Source organism: Hetaerina americana, unplaced genomic scaffold (genome assembly GCF_022747635.1).
Source record: "Hetaerina americana unplaced genomic scaffold, ioHetAmer1.1.p SCAF_4, whole genome shotgun sequence".
In the NCBI taxonomy this organism is placed as follows: Eukaryota; Metazoa; Arthropoda; class Insecta; order Odonata; family Calopterygidae; genus Hetaerina; species Hetaerina americana.
In genome coordinates, this window is record NW_027286985.1 from 65877551 (window position 1) to 65900732 (window position 23182).

Here is a 23182-nt window from a genome sequence, read left to right on the forward strand (position 1 = left end):
GAGGTGACCTAGCAGTAGTTGATACGGTAAAATACCTAGGTGTCACATTCACTAAAGACTTAACTTGGGGGACTCACATACGTAAAGTCTGCGGTCAAGCAAATAAAAAATTGGGATTCATTAGACGCATTGTCGGCAAAAGTGACTCAAAGGTCAAGGAACGTTGTTACCACGCTCTTGTAAGGCCTCATTTAGAATACGCATGCAGCGTGTGGGACCCGAGTGAAAAAGGTCTCATTCGGGAAATTGAGAAGGTTCAACGCCGGGCAGCCCGTTTTGTAAAAAATTCCTACGATAAAACGCAAAGCGTTACCGAAATGCTCATGGATTTGGGGTGGGAATCATTAGAAGAGAGACGATTCAATGCAAGACTGAAATTATTAAATAAATTCAGATCCGCATGTTTCAGCACCGAGGTCTCGCAGATTATTCGTACTCCTACATACATTGGTCGCTTGGATCATGCATATAAAATTCGGGAAATAGATGCCAGGACTAGCCGACTCAAGGACTCCTTCTTCCCACGGACAATACGGGATAGCAACTGTAGGATTGTAGATAGTAAAAATTCCACTTGCCACCCTCAGTGTCTAAAAAATAATTAGTTCTACTTAAATGCATGCTCCTCCACTAACCTTATGTGTTTTGTTATAATAACCCATTCTTTCCGCATGATATCATTCGTGTTCTGTTCATCTGTTTTTAAGTTTCCCTTTCAGTCCCTCTTCCCTCCCGGCGGGGGGAAATTCCTGCTACCTGCAACGTTGGGTCGAATTCCCTTCCTTTTACTGTCTCTTTGGGGGGTTGAGTGTTTTGTGGTGCATTTTCATGTGGTAGTGATGTTTCACATTCTTGCTTGTTGTGTCCTGGCTTGCGTGTTTTAGGATGGCTTTCGTGCTGTATCCTGGGGTGCAGTTTTTTGTTGTTTTGCGGTGTATGTGTTTGCATGAGTATTGGATGGAGGGAGTTTTGCATGAGTGTGTGCGCTGCTGGGGTGTAATTTTCCGTGTTGTTTTTTGCATGTGGTATTTTTCGTTTTTACGGTTGGTGACCTAACACCCCCCGCCACACGCCCTTGCGGCGGCTTGCGGGGTATTATGTAGATGTAGATGTAGATGTAGACATGTATTTACAAGTACCATCGGGGATACAGATGCAAGGGTTCGTCTTCCCTTCTTCAAATTCACGATTATAATAAAAAGAGTGATGCATTATCTATTTATAATTATTTTATTACCTATTTAAAAGTATTTACCATTTTTAGGTACTCAGTCCTTACGAGTATAGCAAGTGCCTTAGTAGTGGCTCGCAGTGTTAAATGGGTTAAATGATGATTAAGGATAGGCTGCATGCACCTACACTTAAGGTCAGCCTTGAAAGTATCCATACAATCTAGAGTACACTATTTGAAATTTTAACGAAATAATTTATTCATTAAAATGTCTTGTTCTTCAGTCGAACATGAAATCACCACGTGCAAAAATAGCCGCCAACGATTACCAAGGGGTACACATGAACTCTACATCTATCCTTAATATATATTTTTTAAAAGAAGACTTGAAAAACCACGCGTAAATTATTATTATCCCACGGACCAAATATTCTTTCCACGGACAATACGGGATAGCAACTGTAGGGTTATGGACAGCAAAAATTCCACTTGCCACCCGATGCGTACAGGGAATAATTAGTTCTATTCAATTGCATGCACTTTCACTAACCTCGAGTGTTTTGTTGTCAAAACTCTTGCCGCATAACCGCATTAGGATGTCATTAAATAATGTATTGCTTGCTCTATTTTTTCTGTTTTTACGTTTCCCCCGTCCACCCCTCATCTCACTCTGTGGGGGGACCCTCCCGCTGCCTGCAGCGTTGGGTCACATTCCCTACCGGTTTCCTTGGGGGAGGAGATCGTTGTATGCTGCATGTCAACGTGGTAGCGGAATTTCGCTTCTTACTTGTCAAATTCAAATTCTAGCTTGCACGTAATTGGATAAATTTTTTAACTGCATCCTAAGTTGCAATTGTTTGTCAGTTGATGATAGTATATGTGTGTGCATGTGTATAGGTTGAAAGGGTTTTTGCATGAATGTGTACGCCACTATGGGTATAGGTTTGCATGAATGAGTTGATTTTGCATTTGGTTTTGTTCCCTTTTACAGGTGGTGACCTAACACCCCCGTCACACGCTCTTGCTGCGGCTTGCGGGGTATTATGTAGATGTCGATCTAGACCCTCATGTAACATCGCGAACAGACCGATGCACAGTTTCTTCTGACGCAGGGTTGAATCAATATTACTGCATAATATTTAGCATGGTACAATATTTAGCACAGAACAGGAAATCGACAAAAACTTACATATTGGTGCCCGTATTATATGAAATTGAGGAAAATGAACAGGTTAAGCTTAATTAAATCAAGTTTTAAAATTTCACCCCTTCGAAATCCATTGGGAGCGAGGTGTATATAATTATGGTGGATTTTCAGGTTTGCCCAGGGTAAAATTACGTGCCCGCAATGGATTTAGAGGAATGCGAATGAAGTGAGACAACCGCTTCTTAAGTCTCAGGAGTGCTAGTAACGTCGGCTTTTTTCAAATTTTCCTCCTCGCAATCCATTTAGAGATAACATGCGTCAACCGCATTCCTCCACAGTGTTAGTTTCATCCCAAGCGAACGCTTGAATTTGAGTTAAGTCACTAATTCAGAAAGCATACAAATTTTTTCTTATTCATTGGCATTACTGATCGTTCTACCCATTCGAGCATAGAAATTGGCTAGGAAAGTTGTTCAAAGCTCTGCTGCAACATGTGTACTGAATTGCCACAATATATTTTCCTAGGAAGTAATTTCGCGGAGGATAAAACGAAGACTGCAAAGAATCGTGATAAAAGAGGACATTTACAACCTCCGCCGTCGCGTGTCAAAGTGACCGCGAATGACTCGACTTTCCTGAGAGGCGACGACCCAATGTCTACAAGCGTTCCATCACTTTCATGCGACGGCGAGAATTCTATTTCCTCTTTTCATAGCCGATCCGGTTTTTCCAAAGGATATCCTCGGTTTACAACCCTATGCCCTCTCTTCTTCCATAACTAGGTGTGGCTGCGGCTGCACGCGGACAGATCCGATATCACCAAACGATCCTAGATCCAAGAGCTCTTTATATTTTCCACTTCCTCGTTAGTGTGGTCGCCAGTTCAAATGTCATTATACCGGTGCAGAGCCGACATATTTTGTTTAGGAATTTATTTCGTAGAGTGCAAAAACTTGCATTTTCCTGAAACATTGCAACGATATTATGCGCTGCTGTGGGTGTAATTGACCATGTTGTTGTTTTGCATGTGGTATCGTTCCTTTTTACGGCTGGTGACCTAACACCCCCCGCCACCTAATTATATATATATATATATATATATATATATATATATATATATATATATATATACTATATATATACTATATATATACCATATATATACTATATATATATACTATATATATACTATATATATACCATATATATACTATATATATACATATATATATATATATATATATATATACACACACACACACATACAGGGTGGAGCAGAATGGACTGGATGGAGTTTTAAAAAATCACTAAAAAGCGCGCAGGTGAATTAGCGGAGTTGGAGTAGGGACATTAGCTAATGAAAGCAACGCCATTTTTAGTAGTTAAAATACATTGGTCTGGTGATCATTGAGGCTTTGTCGTAGAAACGTTCTTTAAGAGCAGTGTGGTGGTAACGCAGAGGGCGCTGTGATCTCGCAATGAAGCGCATTTTCACCTCTCTGGCTCAGTAAATAAACAAAATTTTCGATACTGGACGACTGACAACCCTCGCGAACTTCACCTAAGACCTCTTCGTAGCCCCGAAGTGATAGTTTGGTGCGCTATGTCCCCCATAGGCATTATTGGGCCTTACTCTTTTGAATATCGAGGTTCAACTGTTATTGTGAACTTTGTGCGCTATTTTGAGATGCTGGAGAAGTTTTTACTCCCCAAAATGGAAGAGTATGGTGAGGAATATGACAAAGAAGCCTTTTGGTTTCAACAGAATGGTGCCACGACTCATACCTCCCGTCGTTCACGCCAAATCCTGCAAGAACAATGTCCAGGCCGCCTAATCTCCTTATGAGGGGGGTGTTTCATGGCCCCCTCACTCCCCAAGGATTTGAGCCCAAGTGATTTATTTTTTTCTGGGGATATCTCAAAGCTGAGGTTTACAAAGTTCGACCAAGGACTTTGGAAGCTCTTAAGGATGCAATTACAGATATCATGGCTGGAATAACGCAATATATAGTATGCTGAGGAGAGTTTTCGAAAACTTATTTTAACGACTCAACATGTGCATTGCTCACCAAGGTCGTCAACTGGATGAAATAATTTTCAAAACCTAATGAAAATGAAATGGACTTAAAGCTCATAAATTAGTTTTTGTTATTTCTTCGTTCGTTTTTTTACAATTCATCCGTTAAATCATGGGGTTCATTATGTCCCACCCTTTCTAGAATATATATATAGTATATATATATATATATATATATATATATATATATATATATATATATATATATATATATATATATATAATGTGACTGTTCTTTTTCCAAAAACCTACCTTAACCGGTAGATTACCTAATAATAATATAATATATATTTTCACACAAACACACACATGTATATATAGTATTAGGTAATCGACCGGTTAAGGTAGGTTTTTGATGGACAAAACTAACAAATACAAAAATTGCTTCTCCTAACAAAACACAACCCAATATCCAATTCTACAACAAGCTTCCCTTTATGTCTCCTTCCTACTTTCATTCCGTCCAACATCCCTATCCTATTCCTGCCCGTTCTCGTTTGCCTATAATTCTCTCCTCCATCACAGTCTTCAAAATCCCTCTGCCGATCAAGATTTTTTCATCCTTTTTTTGCCTTCCAATGCTTTCTCCCAACAATCGTCTCTTCTCGCCCACCACACCTGGTACTTCCTCATTTTTTTCCTTTCTGTTCATTTTACCTTCTCTATCCTACTCCATATTCAAAAGCCCCCAATCTACTTCTATCGTCCTGCTTCAGTGACCATGTTTCCGCACCTTAGATAACTACGCTCCGTATCAAAGTTTTAACGAGTCTTTTCTTAACATCCTTACTCAACGCCCGTCATCTATTTCCTTCTCCTTGTAAAAGCCTTTTTGTCGAGCGCATTTCTTCTCTTAGACTCTAGTACCTTGACGATTTGGGTCCAAAACACTTCCCAGATACGTAAACAGTTCCACGTGCTCTAGCTTTTGCCCTCCTATTTTAACGTTCAACTAGGTCTTTTAATTCCTGGATACCGCATAATCTTTGTTTTATTTATATTGATTCTCATCCCATACGAGATCTGTTCAAAAAGTATCACGACTTTTGTGTTTTTCCAAAAATTCTTGATTTATTCATGAATATCTATTTTTTCACCTTCAAAGTAATACTCAAGAGATATCATAAACTTGTGCCAACATTTTTTCCAATCCTCGAAGCACTTCAAAAAATTATTTTTTGTGATCTTGTTCGGCTCCTCCTGCGATGCAGTTTTTTATCCCGTCTATCGTAGCGTAGTGTTGTCCTTTCATGGACCTCTTCAGTTTTAGGAACAAGAAAAAGTCACAGGGGGCCAGGTCTGGAGAATACGGTGGCTGCGTCATCATTGGTGTGTTGTTTTTGGCCACAAATTCGCGCTCAAGCAACGATTTGTGAGCAGGGGCGTTGTCATGGTGCAAAAGCCAATTTTTGTTCTTCCACAAATCCGGGCGTTTGTGGCGGATTGCTTCACGCAAATTGCGCATAACTCGCTGGTAATATTTCTTATTTACCGTTCTGCCCTGTGGCAAGAAGTTATGATGCACCGCGCCCCTGCAATCGAAGAAAACTGTAAGCAAAACGTTCACATTCGACCGGACTTGGCGGGGATCGAGATGGTGCGGGGGCTTCGCACTCTGAGGGCGCGGGTTCCAATCCCGGCGGTGTTGGATATTTTTCAGAGGTATCTCGATCCCTACTTGAGGTGCTTTGTGGAGGGCACTTTGAGTGAGTACGCCGTCCGTCGGATGGTACGTTAAGCTTCGGACCCCTTGGCGCCTTTCGTAAAGAGTAGGCTAATGCCGACGCCGGGTTTCTCTCCACCCTTCATCCTTTCCTGTCCATCCCCTATGGTGGAAATGACCTTGGCTGTCGGTCGCCTCCCCTAAAAACTACTACTACCGAACTTGGCGCGCTTTTTTCGGTCTTGGCATTGGGATGATTGAGCTTGAGTTTCCACACCATAACCATAAACCCATGATTCGTCACCAGTTATGACCCTCTGGAGCAAATTTGGGGTTCACACGGATAGATTCAAACATCTTATCAGCAATGTTAATGCGTTCCTGTTTTTGGTCGAAATTAAGCAATTTTGGTACGAATTTCGCGGCGACCCGTGTCATGCCCAAATCATTGATAACAATTGAATGGTACGAGCCAATCGATATGTATACTTCTCTAACGTTGATTCGACGATTGGCCAATGCTATTTTCTTCACTTCATCAACGTATTCGTCTATTTTTGACGTGCTCGGGCGTCCGGCACGCTCTTCGTCGTTCACATCTTCTCGGCCCTCTGAGAACATTTTGTTCCACCAATAAACGTTGCTTCGGTCCAAGGTAGCTTCTCCATATGCCACAGTCAACATTCGGAATGCGTCCGCGGACTTAATTTCATTTTTTACGCAGAATTTGATAAAAATACTTTGATCCATTTTTTGGAACAGGCGAAAATCGAAGACAATCCAAAACACGTCCAAGCAGAAAGCTGTCAACAATGGACTGAACATTCAAAATGGCCGAACCTTTCGGCATTAGTGAGAGACATAAGTACAAACATAACGCCATAAAAAATCGAAAGTCAAATATACGTAACCCGAGGAAATTCAAAATTCGCGATTCTTTTTTGACAGACCTCGTATCTATCGCACTGAATTACCAATTCAGTCAGCAATGTTTGCAACCCCTTGGCTGACTGATAAACTAAAGCTTGGAAGTCGAATTCCGCAAAGGACACCAATCTGGGATTCTAAGTGCTGTCAAAGAATCTTGTACACGGAACCTCAAGGACCTTCCAGAATCCGCCTACCAGAGAGCCTTCGAGTCGTGGAAAAGCCGCTGACAAAAGTGCGTTGACGCTCAAAGGATGTACTATGAAGAATATTGAGGTATCGTGGCAATATCTTGAATAATTCTTTTTTTTTTCTTTGGAAATCTTTCCCGAAACTTATTATACGAACCATGCGAATCATATTATTACCAGATATAAGGGTATTTTTTGTGAAATGTTTAAATTATGTTGTTTGATGAACAAAACTTTATGCAAATAAACCAAACTGCTCACTTACAGTTTATCCATAAAGTTCAATGAAGTCTAATTCATGGTTTCAAAGTTTTTGTAACATTTATTTGAAATGTTTTTAAAGCGTTAAGTAGAGTGGAAACAAATTCATAGGTCCATATCTTTCTGGGGCAAAGCGGAAGCGAGAGAGTTGGGAGATGTTGCTTTTTCCATTCATATATTCATCCATAATGATACCATTGAAGTAATGATTTACATGATGCGTTATTTAAGCACTCCCTTGTGTCTGTATGTGCACATACACAAGGGTGTGTGTAATATATACTCGTATTTATTGCATAGGAGGACGTATATGTGTTTAGGCGTAACTAAAATAAGAAGATACTTCAGCTTGCATTATTACTGAAGTAGAAGTTTATGGAAATGGATGTTAGTCACTTTTTAACAATTCTCCACCTAAGAACTATCGTATTATGAATAGCTCTTTTAATGAGAAGGATTCATGGTTTCATTTTTTTGCTCATTTCCATTAGCACAATTCTATTTCCGATTTCACCAACGGAGATAAATTTATTCTGGAAGTTTGCTCATTGTCAACATTAAGCTTGCATGCTTTGCTTTGCCACCTGCCCACTATTGTTACCGTAAAATATTCGATTTTGCTCTCAGCCTTCATAAAAATTTCTTTTCATTTTACTACCTCACCATGATGTCACTCGTCAAACAATAGTGCTTTGGGCTGATTTCGAACCTTGGATTCACAATCATTTTTCGATTTCATTTTCAGAACCACGTCGATTTTTAGAAATTTAGAATTTTTCTGCGAAGAAACAGTGGTTAGCGGATTGAAATTTATAACCATTTTTCTTGCCACCCGGAATGGGCATTTTGTTTCGTTTAAATTTAGTTCAATATCAATGGCGACATTTCAATTCCATTAAAGCCCATTCGGTTCATTTCTTTATTTTAAAAAATCAACCTCCGACGGTTTAACGTTGGCAGCTTATTGTAAAAGAAATGATTTAGCCATTTTTTTGCCACGAAAAAAGTCACCCATGTTCATAATACGTGCTGGCATGTAGTAAAACTTCGACTTACTAACACATCTGTTCAGAATGTCACATGTGCAACTTTTTGTTTCGGTTTTGTGGGCGAGCAGGGAGCCTCGTCCATCCGGGCGGCGCAAGGAAGGTCTCCTCCCTCCGCGACGTGGCGAATAAAATTATCCCGACCGGAGGAGAGACAATAAAGACATAAATCTGTTTCAAACCTACCATGCCTACTTCTTTTATTCATTTTGACGTCCGAAGTGTCGCGCGCTCGTCGTATTTAAAAAAAAATATATTTTCTTACTCTGACACTGATCCCTTTAGTATGAGGCGATGAACAATGAGGCGAGATGAATGGCAATTTCGAGCATGCATCGGGCGAAGGAGGGGTGGAAGGCCGGACGCCCTCCCTTGGGTTAAGGGGGCGGGGGAGGACCCGTGACCGCATTCCGAGCGTGCCAATCCCCTTATCCCATCCAATCTCGAGAAAACGATCGGATTAGCGGGGGAAGAAATGTTTTTGCGCGGTTCTCCTCTCACTTCTTCCCTACCCCTCACGGCTGCGTCACGCCCAGCGCTCTCGCGAAAGCTCACACTTGACCTTCTCTGCCTTGAACCACCCCAGCTACCCAGCCCCCCCAAGTTCTCCCTCATCGCCAGCACGCGTGCCCCGTAACCTTTCCCGAGGGGGATCGTGCGATTGTGAAGAGAGTGAACGCAGTAAAGTTTGGAAGATGTTGCCCTGACCTTCGAAATCGCCCTCTCGCTAATTACGTATCTCATCGAGAAGAACCAGAGATTATTTTATATTTCAATCTGATGAAAGTCAGGGAAATGCTTTCCCCTTCGTAATTCTTCAGCATTCCGACACAACTTCACGTAAATGAGGTTCAAAAACGGATCGGAACGTAGTTTTTAACCTTGAATTGCCCGAAATTACCACCTTGACCCGCGTTGAAGCCCACATTTCTTCCCTTTAGTTTTGTGTGGATGACGCGGTCCCTAATTATGCAGATGAAATATCTGCCATGAGACCATTTAAAAAAATAGAAACTAGGTCAAGCCAAAGAAACCATTTCCCTCTTTTCTGGCTTCTAACTTGACGATAGTAACGCAGTTTCCTGAATGCCTGCAAAATTCTAAGACCAATTAATTTCGACCGAAATTATCGTTAAGTCTACTATCAGATAATACAACATAGAACATTATCCAATCTGGTAATTACAAAATTTGACTATTAGCTCCAGGAAAATTATCTATCCGGACAACTTACTTATTTCAGGCCATTCTTAATATTATTTGAATGCTGAATAACTCTGAGTGAGCCTCACAACTTTATGTAATATAAATAGTCTTCGGGGAATTCAATTCCATCGGAATTGAAACATATCATGTGTATATTTCTATGAAAAGGATAATGTGCTTCAGGAGGCATCCGGCAATAATACTAGACACGATAGATTAGTCACTAATCTTTACCACTCTCCACCTATCAGAAGAATTCACGGTATTAGCTGACACGTTTTCTGAATATAAATTGTATAGATATTAATTTTTTATACAATTTTAGTTTTATAGGAATTTTCATCTCTGCCGGTGGCTGAGAAAACTATTGACGAATGTAATTTCCTCGTTGCGCAGCTGGTGAAGGCAGTCGAAGGTCAATGCATAGATAACTGAATAAAATGAATGTATTTTATTTTTAACAGACTCTTATTCGTCCATGCTATAATATGAGGGGTATGATAAATTTTTAATTGTTAATAAAAGCGTTATTTGAGCTTTCGAAGACCGTCATTGTAGAACTCTACAGATTTGCGTCGCAAACTATCATTCCATCTCTTGAGTGGCGTCATTTGTGTAGTTAAATCTTCTCCATACTGCGAGTTACTTCAATCTACAACTTTCTCAAACAAAGCAAGTCAACGTTAAATGCCGGATTTTGCAACAACATGCATATAATGATAAATTGATATGAATAAATTTTATCAAAATATTTCAGTTGTTTCTTAGCAATAATCACTTAAATACGATACACCACAAGCAAATATTACCAAAGAGCATTATTCGTATCTGAGGAACGTAGTCGGACGATTTGAAAATCATTGTTGAAAAAACTATGGAAATGTCATCTAGACGGAATTTTCTGCGGAATTTTTTTCTATCCAAATTTGTAGCACTTCTCCAAATAAGCCAAACAATTCAGTTTTTATGAGTGAAATTTTTCTTCGAGCAAAACGTTTCTCTCACGAGAATTGCCGTGTACATGCCACGAAAGTTTAACCCATTACCATTCAACTTTGTCAATAAATCATATGAAGGCTGCACCTTCATTGTCAATTTTCAATGCACGGGGACGTCAGAGGGATGAAATTGAATATAAATCATGGGCAAAGAAATTGTGAGAGCGCAGCTTACCGCGCAATTAACATATGTGGGACACTATCGTTGAGAAATCTAAAAACTTAATATACGCTGATCACAAAAAAAACTTCATCCAACCAGTTCAATTGAGCCTATTACGTTGGAGGGCGGTCCTACAGAAAATTCAAACTCTCTACCTGGCTGTCTAATAGACAAAGCAATTTTCAAATGCACCACTCCGGAGAAAAAAGGTTTCAGTTCAGTACTTGCCACTGCTGATGGATGAAAATATAAAAAGGTCCTCTGGAAACCTCTTTTTTTTCCAAGCTGAACATTATTCAACTCGAGCTATTCTTAAATCTCATTCGCAAACTCGAGGACGTCACCACTTATCTGCTGTCGTATTTAGATTTACGGCAATGATGGCAGCTGAAAATACCGCTCTGAAAAGTTGATAAAAGGAAAATTTTCATTGGTCTGTTTTATGAGTCTCCTCCTGAGTTCTTATATATAGATCTTCCTGGGAAACCATAACCGGCACAGGGAAACGAACTGAACCCCCTATCCTATTGTGTGAATTTCACTTGCCGTCGGGCTTGGTACTGGGTGAACTCTACCATCACCTACCAAACCGACCTTCGGGTAGATTAAGGTGTTTATGGTTATATATATATTGTATACATATATACTCGTGTGTATGTATATGTATATATATATATATATATATATATATATATATATATATATATATATATATATTCGTATTATACAACCAAATCATAAGTGAATTTTACATTCAGCATGGCGTAAAATTAAGTCAAACGCGGTATATAGAGACAATTTCCCTCCGATCATTTGAAAAAGCGCCCATGTCTATTTTCTATCGATTTTTGATTTTACTATGCGTTATATATTCGCATTGTTCCCATTAAAATAAAATTTGACAAAGAGGATGATGCACACGAAACTTAACGTTAAAAATCCTTACGAGGTTCAGGAAAATCAAGAAACCAATGCTTTCTGTTGACAATGAACAATAATTTTGACGAAACCGATTTTAGTGAGAGGGAGAGGCTCATGAGTATACTTTTATCCATATTTCAACGAGTTTCACGCAGAAAAATTAAAAACAAATTTTTCTCCCTTGAAGAAATAATTTGAAGTTCCATTTGCACGTTAAACATTACAAGTCTCAAAGAGGTAAGCGGGGATGAATTAGTATCCGGGGACCCAATTTATTTGACCGGCGGTGGGACCAAGTAGCATTTTCCGAAGCTCTTAAAAAACGGAAGCGTGAACATTCTGCTCTGCACTTTTAGTGGCACTCCCCTTACTTTTAGTGCAAACAAATGACTCTAAAACGGTGATCTTTCTTTGGTGAGAAGATACACTTCCTCCTTCCCCGGGTTGAGAAGTGGCGAGGGAGACCGGAAGCAGAGATTTATTGTTTCGCGGTGCAGGTAGCCATTAAGTGGCCGCAGGAAGTCCCACGGGAAGGGCTTGAGGGGAAGTAAGCACCCAGCGCAGCATGACCTGTCACTGCTTCAGAGCCGTAGGCGAGGAAATATCGCCCTTTTGCACATCCATTGGGGAGGAAGTGAGTCACTGCGCGATTAATTAGAACAATTCACTTCATGATGATACCTTCCCTCCTCTATACCTCATTTCTCTTTGGATACCCTTTGGAATAGAACCCAAATTTTTCTTCTTGACGACATTTTTCAAAACGATTATGTTCATTTTTCGATTTTGATTCCATTAGATTATTTTTTGATTTCCAGACATAAGTTATTTCTATGTTGATATGGTGATAGCAAAAAAGGCAATGCCACGTGCATTACAAACTAAGCATTTTAAGAAAGAACTTAACGAGAGTCGTGTGAATGGTTAGTTTATAAACTATTCGTAAAGAGTCCGAATGAAGTAAATCTCATTTAATCATTGAAAAAAAATATGCTTTAAGTCTCTTCCTTCGTATTTTTTTATCAATGGTGTTGGTCAATTGTGCACATATTTGGTGGGCCTCGAATATTAATACCTGTTATTTTGGTTCTTGCAAATTGTTTTGTGCGATAAAAATAGGTACAGCCTTCCTTGGGAGTACACTTTTTTCAGATTCAGGGTTTTTGAACCTAAATTAATCCAGTTGAAAAAAATTCCTATTGACCTCGATATCCTTTTCGTTTCTTACCCAACAGTCTCCATCATACCAAATTTTAAACACTTTACTATCTCCCATAAACTCCTCAATTAATGTTTTAGCCCTTCTATGAACTCTTCCCAATGACTTTCCGTCATCACCAAATTCTTTCAACAGTTTTTCGTCTACTTTACTCACTTCTTGGTTTATTTTTTGAACACTTCTGTTCGAATTCCCCATTTTTTGAAACTACCAACCTGCAGAAAAATTCTTGAAAAATATAATATTACCCATTTCCCTGACTTACTATTGTCTATGATGGTAATTTAACCATATGAGCATGATTATACTTCCTTATCCGCATAATTAACTCAAATCTTCCTCATTTTAGGTAATATTCAGATTTAGGACTCTTCCCTAAACATGGGTATTAATGAATGAATTCAATGGCAAAACAGGCATCATAATGAAAACACTTGCGTTAGTCAGAATATGCAGTTGTGGAAAGGGATCTAGAATCGGAAATTGAGATTGTTTGAAATTCATTGCCCAGAATTAGAGTGTTTAAAATTCACGTAATATACCACATTTTTGGAGAAAATTGTCCAGCAACGAACTTATCATGAGAAGATTAGTGTTAGCAAAAGGAAACAATCTCAGCCTCTTTAAAGATTTGGACAGAAAAGAGACAGTGATAAGATACGAGGGTAATTTGAAAGGTTCTCGGAGTCACCACGAAATATCGGCGCTAGCGCAACAAGTTTCCCGCGTAGTAATAGGTAATCCTCTATGAGTAAAACACGTTACGCGTCAGTGCTCTGCGAAGAGATCTGTTGTACGGATGCCCCTGTTGTTGTTTCCGTCTAGTGACTTGTGAAGATGGAAAAAATTGAGATTCGAGCAATTATTAAATACTTCGTAAAGAAAGGCATGAAAGCAAAGGAAATCCATGCCGACTTTCAGAACACTCTGAGGGAGAACTTAGATGATGATTTGTGTAATGGTTGGGCATAATGTGCCCCCACCCCATCAATTATTGCAAAAGTGCATACAATGGCCATACAGGATCGCCTACTGAAAGTACGAGAGCTCGCTGAAGCTGTAGGTAGGGATATCCTTCGAACAAGCGTATCACATTTTAACAGTGGAATTGGATATGAGAAAATTATCTGCTAGATGAGTACGCGACTCTTGGTGCAGGATCACAAGCGCATCGGAATGGAAATTTCCGAATAATGTCTGACCTATTTTAAGAGCAACCAACAAGATTTTCAGCGCCGGTTTGTGATCACGGATGAAACTTGAGTTGAATACAGAAGACAAAACAGAAGTCAAAGCAGTGGAAACATGTTGCATCACCACCAATAAAGAAAGTAAAGGCAATACGGTCGGCCGGGAAGGTGATGCTTCAGTTTTGGGATGCAAAAGGGATTCTACTGATAGATTATCTTTCCTTTGGCCAAACTGGACATACTACGCTAAAATCCTGGGTTAACCACAGAAAAATATAAACGGAGAAATGCAAGGCTTGGCAAGGAAGAAAATCATCTTCCATCAAGGAAAGGCACGCCCACATGTAAGTGTCGTTGCCATGACGAAATACGTGAACGAAGATATGAATTGTTGTCACACCCGCGTTATTCGCCTGATTTGGCTCCATCAGATTTCCATCTCTTCTCCAAGCTCAAAATTTTCCTCGGAGAGGACGGACGGCGATTCTCTTCAAACAAAGAACTTACAGCCGAAGTAGACGGGTATTTTGCTGGCTTGAAGGAATCTAATTTTCAAGATGGGATCAAGATATTGGAACATCTCTAGACCAAGGGCATTAGAGTGCAGGAAGATCACATTAACAAATAAAAATGTTCACTGCGGTAAGTCCTTTATTTTTATTTCATTCGAAGAACTATTCAAATAACCCTGAATTAATGAATATTTCCCTATGGGTATTTCTTACAAGCTTCATGAAACGATGAGGTGGAATACCTATAGACATTTTTTTTGTGTTGTGTTCCTGATAAAAATATGAAAGGACTTTTACTGTGGTTGTGGAGAAGGCTAAAAAGGATTTCACTCATCACGATTGAATTATGAATTTGAATATGACATTTTTCTTAACAACATGCGACCTTATTCCATTGATGAAACTGCTACATAGCACCTAAGATCTCCTATGGCAAAATGTCTCGAAGGACACGTAAAATTTCCCTACATGAAGTGCAATCCTTCATTGTCACCCAGTTCTTCTTAATGGATGTTATTTTCTGAATGAAAAAGAATGATAAAGGTATAATATGTGAATTAACAAATTAACTACTCCCCGAATTGAAAATAGATATCTTCATTTAAATCTACACTTTGAAAATTGATAACCTATTCACTCTGTAGTATTGATATTTCTCTTACTCCTCTCTCATATACGTGTGTGTGAGTCCAAAACCTATCTTAACTTGTAGGTTACCACTAATAATAATTTACATACGCACACACAAAATGTATATATAATATATATGTATATATATGCATATACATACAAAGATTTGTATATATATATTTATATATGTGTGTGTGTGTGTGTATTCATACACACACATACATCAAATGAGTTCTAAAATAAAGCATACCTTTCCACAGAAGCTTACGTTCTTTGGGTTGCAACCGAGCGGTTTATTTAATTCATTAATTAAGTACCATATTAAAGTGTTTCGTAATAAATAATTTGCGGGACATGGAGAAAATTATGTCGCAGGTTAGGATTTAGTTGTGTGCATTAAGTTAATACACCTTCATTAAAAATCTTTCATCAAATGATACCTGGTCAAAACATAGCATGGATGTTATGCTTCTTCAGTTAAGTAATTTATTTGGTTTGCTCCATTTAAAGTTATTTTTAATCATTTCATATCATACGAATATTTCACAATTCAATCGTGTGTCAGCTGTTCTTGAATTAGGCCAAACCTTTTACTATTTAGCAAAGTAGAGATGGTTAATGATCCAAAGTTAGCAGGTGTAAGTGGTGACCGCTTCCTCATTATAAGTATAGTGTAAAGTGTAACAGCTATATTTTGTGAGCAAGTAGGAAGTTGAAAAGGAACCAGCTCCAAATTTTTTCGTATCTTACACAACTACGATCACCATATATAGCTCCAAATACATTTATTTTCATTTTCTCTTCAGCAATATATTCGTATCCAGTGACCACCCCACCGCAAGATTAAAATATCCATCGTAATATAAAAGAAATTTGCCACAATTCAGTTTTTTTAATGTTTCATTTTTTATGGCCATGGGGCTCAAAGATGAAACTCTTTAGGTCTATCGGAATAAAGATTCTAGATTGGACAGAGTTCTGATATTTCGTAACTCTTTCAGCATTCACGGAAACCGCGTAAATTTTTGACTACGCACAAGGATGCAAACGCTGTCGGAAAAAAGGAAAATAGCATTCTTGAGCAATCGTCTTCAACAGAATGCCCAATCGGATCTGGGGCAGGAACGACGCGGTGAAAATTTATCACCCTCGAATCACGCACCAACAATCCGCCCCTCTCAATTCTACACACGTCACGCCCGTTCAACCCCCCCCCCACCTTCCCCAAAGCCTTATTTTCCCCTCAGCCATCCCCGAAAAGTGAACGGTTCGAGGAAATACCTAACCGCACCAGAGGGCTCTCCTAAGAGGGACGAAATTGCAGTGGTCCCGTCGGCTCGAAGGATTTTGTGGAGGATGGATGCAGAACGCGGGTTTAAATTTTCCTGGAAAAGAGTATAAATCGACTCGCCCGGCGTCCGATTGTCGATTTCGTTCGGTCTGCTTCCCCAGTATGTCGAGGGGACCATAATAACCCCTCCTTCTCACTAGCTCCCACAATGCCCGCCTCAAAATTCGCCATCTTTCTATTACGAAATCAGTGAAACCGCTCGGATGCGACGTGTCTAATGATTGTTGAGTCTTTACTGCAACAGATATAGGGATATTTTTGTGTCTTTGAACTTCTAAAGAATGTGCTTAGACATGCCACAGGACACACCAACATTTTTCTCCAGCGCGTCAACTTATTCCGACATCCACATTCCTTTTTTAGCCATTTTCGACCATTGAATAACTGATTTATTTTCAACTAGTTTCGCTACACTGTAGCATCTTCAGGAACGTACTGAAGATGCTACAGTGTAGCGAAACTAGTTGCAAATAAATCAGTTATTTCATGTGGAAACTGCAATGTTATTTAGTGAAACTCCTGTTCGCAATGGATTTCCCCAAAGTCTCGGCCTCAACCATCAATCACATTTTCGACCATTTTTTATAGGGTTGAAAACTCAGTTTTCTCTAATTCCATACACCTGCGAAATGCTTCTCCTTATGAATTTTCCATTTTAGTTATTATTCGTAGCCGACAAGGCTACAATTCTTATAGGATTGGACGGTATACAATAATAATTTCGCTACTGTTTTAATTCACTTTTTGTTTATCTTGAGGAATTTTCCAGATTAAAAAATATCTTTGAATACATTGCTGTCATGGATACATTCTTAATATGATTTCCTAGATTTCTTAATATATTTTCCTCCAGCCGCCGATGTTGCCGGCCGTATGGAGTGAAACGAAAGGGCTGGAGTTGGATGGCACGCGATCCAAATTTCGCCACTTTTCTTCTTTCATTTGATTTTCTTTTGAATTAAGTCCAATTTAACCTGAAATTTTAAAGTGATTCAGAGTACGCTTCCACGAATAGGTTAGACAGTTGTGTCATTGGGATTATTTTTTTTTAAGTTTTCAATACAGAGTAAAATAATGGCCCACAAATATTATTCGAGGAAAACAAGAAATGAACTTCCAAAGTGCAATTACTGTCGTTTCGCAAGGATTTGAGGATGGAAGAGAACACGGATCGAGAGTAATGACTTTTATTTAATTAATTTCAACAATTAAATGCGAACCGTATGTAAAACAACCAACGGATCTGCAGATACATATGCTTTTTCTTCATGAAAATTACTCTTCTCACCGGGAGTGCGAGTGCGTAAAATTTTCCCTCAAAACTTTATTAAATTTAAATATGGCTCTTAAGTAAATGTATCTCAATTGATTACAGACGTAAGGATTTCAACCGAGATAATAACTTTGCAGAACATGAGTGAGAATACAGGTGTTCACATGAGTTCAGCTGCCACTTCCTTTTCGATCTGACGATCTATAATAGAGGACATAATTCATGTTAAAATTCTGTGAAGAGGACTCTTTAGCGCGAGGTCTGCTGAAAAACCTAAGGGAATTACGATAAAATTATACTAAATGAACATAATTATAGCTATCCACCTCATTCAGGAAATATTTTTTCGGAACGTGAAATAAATAACCCGTCCCGCCCATCGTCGAGGGCCGGTTACGGTCCGTCAGCTTATCCGATATTCGGAAGAAATGAAATAACATCCCCTCCCTCTCGCCCACAAACCGTCAACGCAGTGGTCTCCCTATCTATTATGAAACAGAAACTGAATGTTCCCTCTTAGAGCGCTGACAACACGAAAACAGAAGAACCCGATGATTTTTCCCCCTCAGTGGCCGTTATTGTTGTTATTATTTCCTAGGATTGCCCTTCAGACCTCACTGGAGTCACTGGAAAAAAAGCTGGAGACGAGGGATGGAATGAAGTTTTTTTTTAAGAAAAGAAACGTTTCCGGAAGGACCCGAGGCAAAAGTTCACTCCTGGGTGTTTTAAAAACTTTCTCGACACTGTAGCAGATATCGTTACCTTTTCTTCCCGTGCTTTCGGAGGAGTGCGTGAGTTTTTTTTTGTGAGATGCGCAACCTGGAGCGCTCTCTTCCGCAATCGTTATGCTTCTGAATCATGCGTGCAAGATCGTAAAAGCGTTCTTCGGCACAATTCTTTGAGATTTCAAATCCCCGGCCTCACCCGAGCGGATGTGAAGAGGAAATAGAAAACCATGACGCTGCGATACTATTTCTTCCGGCGCCCTGCCGTCATCGATGCCGGGGTAAAATAAGAGATACGGAAAATAATCACGATAAGCGAACGTCACGAAAACGATGAACACACTGCACAAGAATCGCCAAGAGGATATTTAATTAGTCTCTGCCGGTTTACAAATATGAATAATTTTCTCTAATGGGAGAGAAGAGATAGGAGATAAATAAACTGAGACGAGGCAATCGACCCTGTCCCCTCTCTCTTCTCCAAAATAATTCTATTTAATTGCTTCTTCTTATACTACCTTGATCAAAAATTTCCCGGAATTTATTCAGAAAATTAAAAATACAAGTTTATTCATCTAAATCTATATTGTCCCCTTCAAAGTAATCCCCATCGACTGCAACACACTTATGCCAGCGCTTGATCCAATCCTCGAAACATTTTTTATATTCGGTTTTCGGTATGTCCATCAGTGCTTCCTGCGATTTTTCCATTACTTCCTCTCGGTTGCTAAAACGCGTTCCCCGTAATGGTTTTTTAACTCGATTGAACAGAAAGAAGTCACAGGGAGCCAAATCAGGTGAATTCGGTGGCTGTTGGATGGTATTTGTTGCATTTTTCGTCAAAAAATTACGAATAATGATAGCACTGTGCGACGGTGCGTTATCATGGTGCAAAATCCACGAGTTTTCTGCCCACATTTCTGGTCTCTTTCGGCGAATTGCTTCACGCAAACGTCTTATAACGCCCAAATAATACTCTTTGTTTACTGTCTGGCCTTCTGGCAAAAATTCATGATGCACTTCACCGTTGTAATCCATGAAAACCGTCAGCATTGCCTTCTTTTTTGACTGAAAACGACGTGGTTTTTTTGGTCTCGGCTCATTTGGTGAACGCCATTCACTTGCCTGATGTCTGGATTGCGTGTCGTACTCATAAACCCACGTCTCGTCTCCAGTAATGATCCTTTTGATGAATGTGGGATCGGATTCAGCCTCGCAAATCATGTCTTTTGCGACGTCAACACGGTCTCTTTTTTGCATGAAATTGAGGTCTTTTGGGTCCAACTTTGCTGCTACACGACGGAAACCCAAATCATTAACCACAATGTCTTGGGCGGATCCATAGGCAATGTTCAAGTCCTCCGCTATTTCTCTGATGGTTAATTTGCGGTTATTGACCAACATTTCTTTTACTTTATCAATTTTTTCACCGACTTTCGATGTCGATGGTCTGCCACTGCGTTCATCATCTTCGATTGACTCACGACCACTTCTGAACCGCTCGTGCCACTGGTAAACGACCGTTTTTTTAGAGAATCGTTGCCGAAACGCTTTTCCAACATTTCCAACGTCCGTGCGCCACTAAATCCGTTTTTTACGCAAAATTTAATACAAGTTCGTTGTTGCAAATTTAAATCCATTTCTGCAATTGTAAAAAATCGCCAACACACACAGAGATAGATGTACTCTTGGCTACGTAACTTTTGCAAATGTCAAGTTATGACACTAAGATTTAAAGGGAATATCAACAACAGATGTACCAATTTAACAAAAAAAACAACTCAAATCGGAACGATGGGAGCGCCACACGGTGGTTATTCCGGGAACTTTTTGATCAAGGTAGTATGTACATGATAGCCAAATTGGAATGGCTAGAGTGATAATGATTAGAAAACCAGACTGATTACTCCATTCCTCAATAGGGAAGGGATTATACTCCATTGAAGGAAAATGAGCTGAAATCAATTAGGATGGTTTTCCAATTGAAACATTTATTTCTTTGGCTCATCCATTTGTTTAACCATGTCTTGAAAAACTAATGACGAAGTATATGCAAGGAATTTTTACTCCTGGACATGTAGTCACAATGTTTTTTCTTTTCAGTAAAATATGTTCAGTCTGACCGCAAAGTACAAGCCTACGAGTAATTACTTCTACGAGTGCCTAAAGGTTACTGGCAAATCTTGTACGAAATTGAAATATATCCCTTAATGAATATAATATCAATTGAAAACAGTTGGACCACTTCCAAAGAGATATAAGTTTTTGGGACATGAGCTCACATTTTCGTTCTCACATACCTTCAACGATATTTAAGGTAGGGCCTAACTCAAGTTAAATACTGTGAAGAAGATTCTTTAAGCGTCTGACCTGCGTCAAAAGTTAACGGCATTCAATGAAATTATGTCTAATGGACATAATTATAGTTATCCGCTTAATTCTGGAAATTTTGTATTCAATTTTAATCATAATACGGAACTCTCTCGAAATTTTCCGAAACTTTTACTTTCCCTATGTATCACCTTCACATTACGATTATGAACAATTATCAGGGAAAAAAAGATTCGCCGGTCTTTAATAATTCTCTGGAAATCAGACCAAATTAAATGGTTATCTCAAATTCAGTTCGTTTACAGCATGAGGAAAGGAAAAGTGAGATCAATGGTAATGAAGACCGGGAAGGGGCGTAGATAATCGGAGGCATTAAAGCGTTGATTGGAAAGTTTGAAAATGTTAATGGGAGGGCCTGGGACTGGACGTTGGGAAGGGAAGAGAGCACGGAAGGAAGGAAATACTGGACCTAAAATGTATGAATCCTCTCGGGGAAGAAATTACTACGGGAAGATTTAGTTTTACTCAAGAGATGTTGGATAACCGATGTGCTCACTTTTTACTTCTTGTACTCTTCCAAAGGTGTGAATGGATTATTATTATGAAGAAGAATGCTTCCCCAGGCCCAAGATTTTGTATTAAATAGTGACAGGGATTGGTAGGAAAGGGTACTCTGATCAAATTTGGAAATTATTTAATATCTATTTCACAAATAATCCACCTCAGAATAAATGGTGAAAACAATTCCATGGTTAATAACTTCCATATTATAGGACCGGATTTTTAGAACAATGGGTGGAAAGTCTTGTTTTGGTGCCCTAACTTGCAATCAATAAAGGAGTTACTATCCCTCAAGTAGGACTACGAGTAAAGCATAGATAATTGTATAGTATACGTAGATATCATATCTATTGCGTCAAATGGATTGCGCTCGGATTCAGCCCATCATTAACATGAATTATCGATCGGAAGATTGGTTTGCATCAGCTCCACAAATTATATTGTCCCCCCTGATTATCTCTTCATTCCTCCTCACAGCTTCGTACATCGACATTTTCCACTCCATACAGCTTCTTACGTATAGCTCATCTTCGGCCTTCCTCTGTGAGTCTTCCCTTTAAATGTTTCCTGAAATTAAGCTCTTCATTTTGCTACCGCGCCTTAGGATAGTTTCATTCAATTTCCACCTCCTTACGATTGACATCCATGGGCCTCTCTTTTCATTGACTCTTTCAAATAATTCTTCATTCGTTATTGTATCTACGCATTTTATTTTCAGCATCCTTCTGTAGCTCCACGTTTCGAACTTCAACCTCCTTCCTTACACTACTGCATCTATCGTCCACGTCTCACATACGTAGAAAATTAGATTAGATTTATAATTCTGTGGGATTTATAATCTATTAGATTTATAATTCTAATTACCTAATTTATAATTTAATAATAGTGTGGGTCGCGGTAATCCAGGGGTAGAGTGTCGGCTCTCTGGGCACCCTTGGTAGTTCCATACAAGCTATGTGATTTTTCGGGAACCACATCATCCTGAGAAACTATAACCGGCACAGGGAAAGGAATTGGCCCCCCTACCCTGATGTGTCAATTACACACGCCTTCGGGCTTAGTACTGTGAACTCTACTATCACCTAATCACTGTGCTTATGGTTTTATTTAATTCTTAATGAATAGAGTACATATATTTACGATAGAATTATAGCAAAATTATTCACTCAGATCATATCGAGCATAAGTAGTTATCCTCGATATAACGGTTTCTAATAATTATAAGTGGGTGCTCGATATGTCGATATCTAAAGTCGATAAGGGGGCCAAAGAAATGGTGTTGATATATCTTCATATTGATCATCTCTCCCTTAGGCACAAATCATCTCGTTAAGCAATGGAGAATCGAAATTGGATAACCGCAATTCCATCTGCTGTAAATTTTGGTGCCGTCGTCGTTCATTTACTTCAGACGGGGCCAGCCGTTGGTTTGCGCATTTGGGAGGCCTTCTACGTATCTCGCCTCAGTATTAATGTCTCCCCCGGTATACGCGAGAGCCCTCATCTTGATCCCTGGCCTATCAGGCGAAATCACTCCCTAGCGGCCGGATGCAGTGGAGTAATATAACCAAGAAGTTATTTCGGACGGGCCACGGACCTTTATGAGAGGGCTATGGTTG